This window comes from Carica papaya, chromosome 2, assembly GCF_054855325.1.
Source record: "Carica papaya isolate Zhongbai chromosome 2, ASM5485532v1, whole genome shotgun sequence".
Classification (NCBI taxonomy): domain Eukaryota; kingdom Viridiplantae; phylum Streptophyta; class Magnoliopsida; order Brassicales; family Caricaceae; genus Carica; species Carica papaya.
Window position 1 is genome coordinate 21,539,133 of NC_142310.1, and position 11,229 is coordinate 21,550,361.

The following is an 11,229-nucleotide window of genomic DNA, read 5'->3' on the forward strand; positions in this document are numbered from 1 at the left end:
AAAGATTTTTGTTCAAACACTTCTATATTTTTCGCTTGCAAAATTGACAATAAAGTGACAGAGAAGGAAAAGTCGAATATATTTTTATAACTCTTATTCGAGCATAAACTATTAAGGAAAAAAAAACAAAAACCCAAAGACCATTGGCATAACAATAGAAAATATCCCCATAACAACCATAAAGGACATCTTCTTAAGATATCAAACCTGATGTTGTAATTATGTGAAGATAAATCTTAAAAGATTTGACAAATACAACGAAATTTACATTACTCATCCACATTACTCAATCATCTTGGGTTCTATTAAGGACGTCTAATAGGTATAAGAAGGTTGCATAATTGTCATTTTCCCAGTCAACGGCTTCTCTTCTTAAAGCCACTAACTTTTGCCACCCAAATTTTGTTCAGGAGCTAAAGATGCCTATTACACCATATTAGAGCCAAATGAGATGAAATATTCATAAAAAAAAAAAAAATTTAACTAGGCTATTACCCACCCAAATGCTAGTCCATATATGCACTTGATTCTTATTCCCTAAAAAAATTCAAAAATGCTCTTAGATTGGTTAAGTTAATGAATCCTTAAGGGGCACAGATCTTAAGATATCGTTCCATATTATAAATTTTTCCCATAAAATGGTAGAAAAGGAAGAAAGTTTATTCATATCATACAAATAGATTAAACAAATATGTTTTGCATAAGGGAACCCACATTCTTGCTAAACCTCTATAATCGCTTTAATAGAGGCCTTAGTTCAACCCTAGAAAATGTTAAATAACCCTAGCCCGCCTAAACCCTTGCTTTTACACCACATCTTATTAGCATATGTAGTGGAAGTTTTGACTTCTCTCTTCCCTTGCCCCATAAGAGAATCCTTAAAATAGTTCGTATCATTTGTATAAACCTAGAGCAATTCGAGTAATATATAAACATGGAAAGGCTTAAAAGATTCTTGTATCAAAGTAACTCTAGCATAAATAAACAAGATCCTTGGCTTCTATGAAGATAATTTCTTACCTAACCACTCGAGTATAAGTACATGCAACATATATTTTAGTATTAATGTCCAGCCTAAATCAATCTATATGATAGTCCTAGTCAGATAGATAAGAGATAAATTCTGCTTGTGGTGAGAATAAACCAGTAGATTTGCTTATCAAAATTCACTGATTTCATTGAAGAGCATAGTGCTTTAAATACAACCTAAAAATAATCATATTTCCTACTTCTAAGCATTAAGATAAGAATAAAAAAGCTGAAAACAAGCAATTACAAAATAATGGAAGATAAAACTAAGGATAGTTGACCGATTCTGGTGGTGGTCGTTCAGTGGTGCTTGAACAATTCTTTTGGCATGTTCTGCTTCTGCTTTTTTATTATTGTTCAGTGCATATATTTCGTGTTTGGAATTGGCCTTCTATTGGTCCTTATGGGCTTCTTAATTCTGGGTTTATCATCAGTCCCCCGGTTGGAAAGAACCTTATCCTCAAGTTCAGGTTGAGGAACCTGTTCATGAGCTCTTGGGTGTTCTCCCATGTGGCATCTTCAGGTGGTAACTGCTTCCATTGAACCAAGCCTTCTTCAACAAATTTAGATTCTTTCTTAATCCAACGAGTATTGAGGATTGTATTGGATTGGAGCACAAAATCACCTTCTTCTGTGGTGGGGGGTAAATCTTTAATTGGGAGGACTAATTCTCTAATTTTTTTTGAAGCAGTGAGACATGAAAAACAGGGTGGATCCTTAATTCAGCGGGTAACTTTAGTTTGTAGGCTACCGGTCCCAGCTTCTGTTTCCATTTGATAGGGCCCATATAATTTATATGAGAGTTTTTGGACAACTCTTTGGAAGGCGGTATGTTGTGGGTATGGTTGCAGCTTGAGAAAAACCCAATTTCCCACTTGAAATTCAATATGGCACCTTTTGGCATTGGTCACTTTTTGCATGCAGTTGGTGGCTGCATGTAAGTTAGCTTTAAGCTGAGTGAGTAATTCATTTCTATCATAGAGTTGTTGGTCAACTTGATTCACCATGGTAGTGCCTGGTTGGTGATGGAAGATAGTTACTGGGGGTTGTCCATACAAGGCTTGGAAGGGGGTCATTCAAATGGACGAGTGGAACGTAGTATTGTACCAGAATTCGGTCCATGGAAGGAGAGAATTCCACTTACGAGGTCGTTGATGTGTTAAACATAAGAAATACTATTCGACACAATAGTTAACCATTTCTGTTTGTCTGTCAGTTTGAGGATGATATGAAAAACTTATTTTAGGCTGTGTACTTGACATTTTGAAGAATTTATTCTAGAAATAACTGATAAATATGAGATCTCGGTCACTAATAATGAAATGTGGCATGCCATGGAGCTTGATGACTCCCTCAACAAATTTTTCAACTACTACTTTTGTTGAGTAAGGATGGGACAAGACCAAGAAATGTGCTAACCTGCTAAGGCGATCAACTATAACCAGGATGGTGTTCTTTTCATTGGATGGTGATACTCCCTCAATGAAATCCATGATGATATCGTCCCACACTTAGCAAGAAATTGACAAGGGTTGTTGAAGGCCGACTGGAGATAAAGTGTCATATTTAGCTTGTTGACATGTTTCACAAGCAACTATGTATTTTTTACATTGTCCAACGCATGGATGGCTAGTAAAATTATAAGTTAAGTCTTTTATAAGTGTGGAGAACTCCAGAATAGCCTCCTATTGGGGAATCATGATAAGTGTGTAACAGTTGTCAGATAATTTCTGACCCTAGTGGAATCACAACTCGACTTTTATAAAGGATAAGACCATTCTTCCAACTGTAAGGTTGATCAGGCTAATATGAGGCCAATTGTCCAATCTTGATCATGTGCGTTTTACTTGTCATAGCATCTTTGATGTCCTCCCATAATTGGTGGTGGGAGACGAATAGGGCAGCTAAGGGTGGACTATGTATTTCTCTTGAAAGGGTCTCGACAATGATATTGTTTTTTTCCTAATTTGTAAATGATCTCATAGTCATACCCAAACAACTTGGATACCCACTTCTGTTGTTATAGAGTAGTAATACATTGTTCTAATAAATATTTTAAACTATGCTGATCTGTTTTAATATAAAACTTACACCCCATTAGGTAGGGTCGCCATACTTATATTACAACCACAATAGCTAGCATCTCTTTAGCGTACACTGATCATAATTGTTTGGCTACTCTCAATGCTCGGCTCATATAAGCAATCAATCTTCCTTGTTATGTCAGGACGACGCAAATTCCATTTCCCGAGGCATCCATCTCAATGGTGAATGGTTCATTGAAGTTGGGTAAAACTAATGTTGGCGTAGTGGAGAGAGCATGTTTGAGTGCAGTGAAGGCGAATTTTGCTTCGTCATTCCATCCAATTGGCCATTCTTAAGTAAGTTGGTGAGTTGCCTAGCTATATTTCCATAATCTTGGACAAACTTTCTGTAATATCCAGTTAACCCCAGAAATTCTTGTAATTCAGTGATAATAGTAGATCTTAGCCAGTTTATCATAACTTGTACCTTGTCTTGATTCACTTTTACCCATTGGTTGGTAATGATATGCTCCAAAATTTTTTTATTAAAATAGCAAAAAAAAAAAAAAAAAAAAAATTTGCTATTAGGAATAAAAATTTAATTTTTTGATAGTAAATATAAAAAATTATTTTAAAACCTTAATTTTTTATTTATGATTATAAATTAAAAAAATTTAAAAATTAATTATTACGTAATATTTATTATTATTATTTTTATAATTTAAATAAAATAAAAAAATAAATTTTATTAAAAATAATTTTTAATTTTCATAATTTTTAAATAATTAGATAATTATGTATATTTATTCAACTTAACTGAATAATTTTTTTTTAAAAAAGGAAATGCATAGTCGCATGGGTTATTGAAGCCATAGGTTGTCTTTCCGTCTCCATACTGCTGTCAAAAGCCAGCTTCAATCAACAAGAAATAAAAAAATGTCAACAAATTTATAATAAATTCATTATGAATGAGAATCAAGGGATCTGGAATATTGAAAAAAATTACACAGCTGCAATCTTTTTTAAGATATCTATTACTAGATTTGCTAGTACAAGAGAATTAAAGTGAACAGGGAACATTTGCTAGTATTCAGAAATCGAGTAACATCACTGCAAAGCATTTGAAACACACCATTTTCAGACTCCTTTTCGGCCGACTCACGTGCCTGATATCAGACAACCAATTAGATTGCAAATTTCTATTAGGGTAAACAACATTTTATTTTTTTTATAAAAAAAAAAGTTCCAAAGAAGAGCTAGCATCTTTCATGGAAAACTTTTTTCTTTCGAAAATAAATATTACATATAAATATATAAACAAAGGCAACACTGGTGCACCCATATAAAAAGCTCCCCTAGATCATCCGCATTATGAAGAGGATAACCATTAAACAAAACATAAGATCTGCAACCAAATATTGAGTTCGGAATAAATGCTATAATGTTCTTCTCGCTCTCGATAAATGAGATGCTGGGATTTCGTAGCTTTCTACCCTCCAGGCACCATAAGAGGAGATGCTTATGGGATTCATTACCTTGAAGACAAAGATCTTTTTGTAGATAATAAATCAGTATCCACTGAATTATCAGACAATGGAAATGCAGGAACAACTATTCATTTTGAAGCTAACATGCAAAGCAAATAAATTACCATATGATAGAAATTATGAGAGCCTCATTCAGCACAATCACAAAGAATGCATCAAACCACCCAACATCAAACACCACCAAGACCTCGCCACTATTATGAAATGGAAATACTTTCTAAATCTATTATTCACTAGCCTTAGCTGAAGAAATTACCCTCCTAGTTAACATAACTTTCCAATATTTTGTTTGAAACCATGATATCATAGCTGATTAAGAGAAAAAGCACCTCCAGTTAGCTATAAGCAAATGTGTACCTTCCATGGCCATAATATCGTAATGGAAGTCTCAGCCATGGAAAAGAATGCAGACAGCCCCAAAAGTGCTACCAAAACCAAACCTTGCTCCTTGAAAACCTGGAGAACCTAAGAAACTTTTGGCCACACATTCCTTAGCAGCATAATACTCTGCCAAATCAGCCCGTACTCTGCATTCACTGTACTCTCCACTGCAAATACCCTCTTGTATCCAAACACCAAAAGCCCACAAATCAGTGCCCCTAGAACGGCTCCTGTTTTTAACAAAACATCCACAGACTTCACTTTCTTGCCCACATCCTCATTTGGCTGAACACCCACATCATCTATAACTTCCCCTAGTAATCTCCAGGAAGCTCCATTGTTAAATTTTCTATTTTGAGGCAATCTTGAACACAAAATTCCTCTAAAAATGCTGGGATTTGTAAAACTCGATATTCCATGAAACGAGTATCCGTGGTTTTTTGCAGGAATTATTATTGGAAACTTTCTGAATCGCATAGAATTCGAGATTTCATGCGACTAAAGGAAGTGGGTCGAGAGAGAGTCGTTGACAATCCCATATCCATCAAAGATTATTAGGAACCTAAATTGAATGGAAATTTGACAATCAAAACTGAAATTTTGGACGGATTAGTTTAAGGGAAATTATATATGATGAACAACGAACGAAAATATGGACCAATATGGTTTTCTTTCTCTTAATTCCTTATTTGTGTTCACTGCAAAGCAATGGGTGGGAAGGAATTTACTGGTTGTAAAGATGAAAAAAGAGAGATGAGTGCATTTGGGATTATGGATAGCTCAAGAAAAACTCTGAAGAGAGTGAGTGATTGAAGAAGATATTGGATTTTTAGGTTGCTTACTTCTTCAACTTCTCAGCCGAGTAAAAAAACTAAAGATTCAACCACTGAACTCAGATTTTCTATAAGAGTTCAAAATTTGCAGGACTTGCTCCAAATGTAACTCCCAGTTAGGACTGTAAATTAAAATATCATCAAAGAAAACCAGGATGAACCTGCGGAGGTAAGGCCTGAAGATTGTGTTCATAATGGCTTGGAAGGTCGAAGGTGCGTTGTATAACCCGAATGGCATAACCAAATATTCATAGTGGCCATTATGGGTCCTAAATGTTATCTTATAAGTGTTCGGAGGGTGTGACCTTACTTGGTGATAGCTGGAAGTCAAGTCCAACTCAGTGAAAAAGACAGCCCAATGTAATTCGTCAAACATGTCATCGACGGTGGGGATTGGGAAGTGATCTTTAATAGTGATCGCATTCAAGGCCTTGTAGTTAGTAAAAAAACGCCAAGTCCTGTCTTTTTTCTTGACTAGCAGCATCAGGAATGAGAAAGGACTAACACTTGGCTTGATAATGTCCATCTTCAACATCTTTTGAACCTGTTTCTTAATCTCAGTTTTCTAAAAATGTGCATACCTGTAAGGTTTCACATTGACCGAATCAACACCCTCTTTCAGAATGATTTGGTAGGAAATTTCTCTAACCGGTGGGAGCCTGGTTGCTTCTTGAAAAATATCACTGTATTCTACCAATAATTCTGCCATCCCATTATGATTTGTAGCCACCTTAGGTAGAGCTTATGCCTGCATACATTCTGCCACATCTATATTTTTTTTGGCAAAGAGTTTTGGTGACTAACCTCATGGAAGTCGCTTGGATTGATTTCTCACCAGCGCCCTATAGCTTATGCATTCTGCCATTCCAGAGAAATTCCCTAGTCATTCTTCTTTAGTCACAGGTTACAGCGCCAAGCATTTTAGCCATTGAATCCCTAACACCAAATCTAACCCGGTTAAAGACAAAACATACAGAGTGATGAGAAGGTGATACCATGGATGACAACGGGCACGCTGATAAAAATCCCTCCGCATTGAAGAGGCTAGCCATTCGCTACTTTCACCTTGAACTCGGTTGGAACGACCAGAAGTTGCAGGCTGTCGGTGACTCTTTCACTGATAAAATTATGGGTTGAGCCGCTGCCAATGAAGGCTGCCATTTTATGCTTGTGGAAAGTGGCCGATAATCACATCGTCCGGGCGATCAAACACCCCACGAGCGTATGGAGAGAGATTTCAGGATTTTTCATCGGTTCAGGTTTGTCTTCCTATTCGGTTCCTTCCATTACCAGTAGCTGTGGCCAGCGACAACATTGACCTGTGGTGAACTTCTCATCGTAATGAAAGCAGAGCCCCTACAAGCGGCGGTGCTGCAATTCTTCCCAGGCCGCGTAGTTTGTCCAGCATCGAGGACTAGGGTTTGAGGCACCCCGGGAGTCGGGTTTGGAGGCGCGTTGCACCCGACCTTGATGGATCTATGCTGACGACCCAGTTGGTCTTCACGTATCTGGGCCACTGATGGCCTTTCTCAATATTCTGGGCTTGAACGATCGGATCCATCCGCAATCTCGAGCTTGAGCTCGCCTTAGACCCCATTGCCAAGCTTTTCAAACTTTTTTTTTGTATTCCCTGAGCAAGCCCACTTACTGAATTCTGGCAAGGACCTCATAAAAATCCTCACATTCGGGCGGCCCAAATCGAGCCCACAGCTCCGCAGTGAACCTGGTCCAAGTAATTTCCTTGCCTTCTTCTTGATTCGTCTTGCGGAGCCACTACCACCAAGAATTTGCTTCTCCTTCAATGTGGAATGCGGCCGAAGCAACCTTGCTGTTATTGGTGGGTCTTTAAAACTCAAAAAATTGTTCGACTTTGTTAAGCCATTGCGTCAAATCATCACCGGTGAAGGTGGGGAATTCAAGTTTGGCGAGCCTCGAATAGAAATTCTATCGGGTTGTGTCTATTTGCTGTGGACCGTCATCCTTGGTGGTTCTGGGTGGTCCAAGCTGACCCATTAAATTGCTGAAAGATCCTTCGCGGCTGGACAACACGGTGTCGGTGAGGCGCTGCAGATTTTCCTCGATGAGGCAGAGCTTGTCAGCCATTCCCATCTCCAGTTGACTGACGGTATCTTGGAACGCGCCTAATCCTTGTTCGATGCTTTCAATTCGCTCTTTATTTGAAGCCATCCTACTTTGATACTACAGATAGGTCCCAATCAGAGAGGTAAGAGATATATTCTGCTTGTGGTGAGAATAAACCAGTAGATTTGCTTATCAAAATTCACTGATTTCATTCAAGAGCATAGTGCATTAAATACAATATGAAAATAACCAACTTTCCTACTTCTAAGCATTAAGATAAGAATAGAAAAGCTGAAAACTAGCAATTACAAAATAATGGAAGATAAAACTAAGGATAGTTGATGGATTCTGGCGGTGGTCGTTCAGTGGTGCTTGACCAATTGTTTTGCAATGTTTTGTTTTTGCTTCTCTCTTGTTGTTTAGTGCATAAACTTCGGGTTTCGAATGAGCCTTCTATTGGTCATTCTGGGCTTCTCAATTCTAGGCTTATCACTGTACAAGAATTATATCAATTCTCATTTGCATCACTGGTATTGTTCATCTTCAATATGCAAAATTTTCTTAAGTTGTACTCAGGAAGAATGTAGCTCTTGGGTATATATAGTATGATAACATGTCCCTGAATTAATGTTCAAGTCAAGATAAGATAAGATAATTTATGGCAACATCATCCTAATCATCTTTACAGATAAGCAATACCGGTTTTTGCACATTATCTTCCTTCCTTTCAGTCTTCTCATCCTTAACTTCTCTATTATATAAGTTGTAGTTCTCTTAATATATGACATTCTTTACAACAATAATAATATTTGAACTTTTCTCTTCTTGGCTAAAATTTTTCTCTGCATTTTATGATGCGCCTTGTGACCTCTAGTCTTACTCTTTAACCCTTGTTCTCTCTTACAAGAAGAGTCTATGAAAAAACTACACCAGCATCTTGGGCATCTGATCTCTTCACTTTGTGAGCTATATATTTTACTATCCGTAAAGTGGCAACTTCATTAGGAGCAGAGTTGCTAAAAGACACTGCTAGTGTTTCCCAACTGTATGTATGTATGGTAAAGAACTCAATAAAAGTAAAACTTTGCAATTCCTCATCAAGGTATATCTTCATGGTGCTTAACTAATTCATCAAATCCTCAAAGCCACTTCTGACATTCTATTATAAATCACCATTCATTAAACATCAACATTACCATCCTTTTGATCCTAAAGGCTTTATTTTTGGCATTTTTCATCTCTTATGTATTTTTTTTTTTAGTTTTCTTCATAATACCCGAGCGTCAACTTCAATGCTAACTTTATTCTTTTTTATGCAGCTTTTCCTAATCATCATCCAAATTTCCCAATTGAGTTTAAAACTTTCTAATTTATTAGGATTAAATAAATCCCTTTCAGTATAGATGATTCCTCTATTATCGGTTTTCAAAGTGAACAATTTGTACTTGATCTTGCCAGAGTATAACCATGTTAATTTTATGTAATTAATTTCGTATCCTACCCAATGATGCTTTGATATGACTTATTACACATTGGATAATAACAGAAAAATTTAACAACGAAGAACACAAGATTTTCGTATGGAAAACCCTCTAGTGTAGAGGGAAACATTGCCCCCAAACTCTAATTTAAATCTACTAGTAAGAAATTATAAAAATAGAAGCAATTGCAAGTTAATCACAAACTTAGATTTTAAAATCAAGAAATATCTTCTTAGGTAACAATTTATAAATCTTCCTATTTGTAGATAAATAATTCTTCAAATATTCCTAAATAATAAATTTCTTTTTATTTTTGAAAATATTCAAAGATATAATCAAAAAACAATTGATAATTGATTATTATTAATCCAAACTGACTCCCATCATAGGTGACCTACCGATTAAATTCAACATCTCCCACTCATATGTGACGAGATTATCACTATTTTTAATTCTACAAGACTCATATGTAAATAGGTCGTGTTACTATGCATAATTTAAGAACACTTTACCTATATATCTGTTAGGAGTATATAACTTCTCGACTATGCAATTGTATGCTATACCTTAGATCACATATCATATTCATATATTTAACGATCTCATTTAACTAATAAATTGAGTACATTTAGAATTATATTTTTTTTTTATAGATAAACATAATTGGTCGATGAATGAATGTGCATCAATGATGTGATATTTTTTTTTAAAATTGTGATCTTCCTCTTATCTTGATTCTCTCACATTTTATTTAATTTGCTTTTTTAGAACTATCCCATTGGACCAAATCATTCATGATCTTTTGGGTATATCCAAAGATAGTGAGCCTTAATTAAAAGGTTTAGGAAATAGATTAGAGTCATGAGGGTGTTAGATGAGATTATCTTAAAATTTTAGGATCTCATGCAATATTAAAGTTGAGATAGTTGCACATGCAGTATGAATCATATCTTTCGGTTTTCTCTCCTTTCCCATGGGGTGCATATCTTTTATTTTTTTATAAATATTGTATATATTGTAATAAGATATACTCAATATCTAACTTGAGTTCACTTACACACATTTTTAACTCTTCAGAACTCTAATATGATAATAATATAGATAAAGTGATAATCATTAAATTATTCACTAAGTGTCATAAACTTAGTAATTTTATTATAACTTAATTCCTCACCCTGATGAGTGACGACAGTTATTAATATTTAAGTTGGCTTTCAATTACCACATAGATAATTAGCTTAAATTTGTCTTATCTTTGTCATATCAAATAACGAAGGTGATTGCTTGTGTGAGAAGACCAATTTTATATCTGTCTGACACGCTTTCTCTGAAGGTATAGATGTACACAACATATGTACATGTCTTTATATATGTATGCTCTACAACAAATGTAAATGAGACCAATAAGAAAGAAAAAAGAGTCTTTCATTGATAACATAAACACCGAACATGGTTGAGAAATATATAATATATAAGTACATTTAACACTTACGCAAACCTAATAATTTAACATGCTTATAATATGTATCTCTTGGTATATGCTTTGTAAATGAATATGCTACCATATCGTGCGTAGATATGAGCTTCATGTTCCCTTCTTTTCGTCCAACCATACCCTTCACGAAATTGTATATAATATTTTTATGTTTTGTTTTCTCATGAAATTTGGGATCTTTGACATATGTTATTGTTATTTGACTGTCACAGTTCATAATTTTTGGTTCACTAGCAATACCATTGACTCCCAAATGGTCCATAAACCTTTTTAAACAAACAGCTTCTTAAACTGCAGCTGAAAAAATTACAAACTTAGCTTCCATTATGGAAAAAGCTATATATGATTATTTCTTAC

At 35.4% G+C, this 11,229-nt stretch overlaps 2 long non-coding RNA genes across 2 annotated transcripts; one reads left to right on the forward strand and one right to left on the reverse strand.

Annotated features, from left to right (window-relative positions):
- Positions 1–3,990: 3,990 nt before the first annotated feature.
- LOC110806604 (uncharacterized) lies at positions 3,991–7,250 on the reverse strand. The gene is made up of 2 exons (XR_002538314.2): positions 4,958–7,250; positions 3,991–4,219 (listed from the first exon to the last, which is right to left on the reverse strand). It is a non-coding gene; the product is annotated as an uncharacterized LOC110806604 (long non-coding RNA).
- A 23-nt stretch (positions 7,251–7,273) lies between these two features.
- LOC148268859 (uncharacterized) lies at positions 7,274–10,868 on the forward strand. The gene is made up of 2 exons (XR_015817141.1): positions 7,274–8,038; positions 9,216–10,868. It is a non-coding gene; the product is annotated as an uncharacterized LOC148268859 (long non-coding RNA).
- The last annotated feature ends 361 nt before the right edge of the window (positions 10,869–11,229 follow it).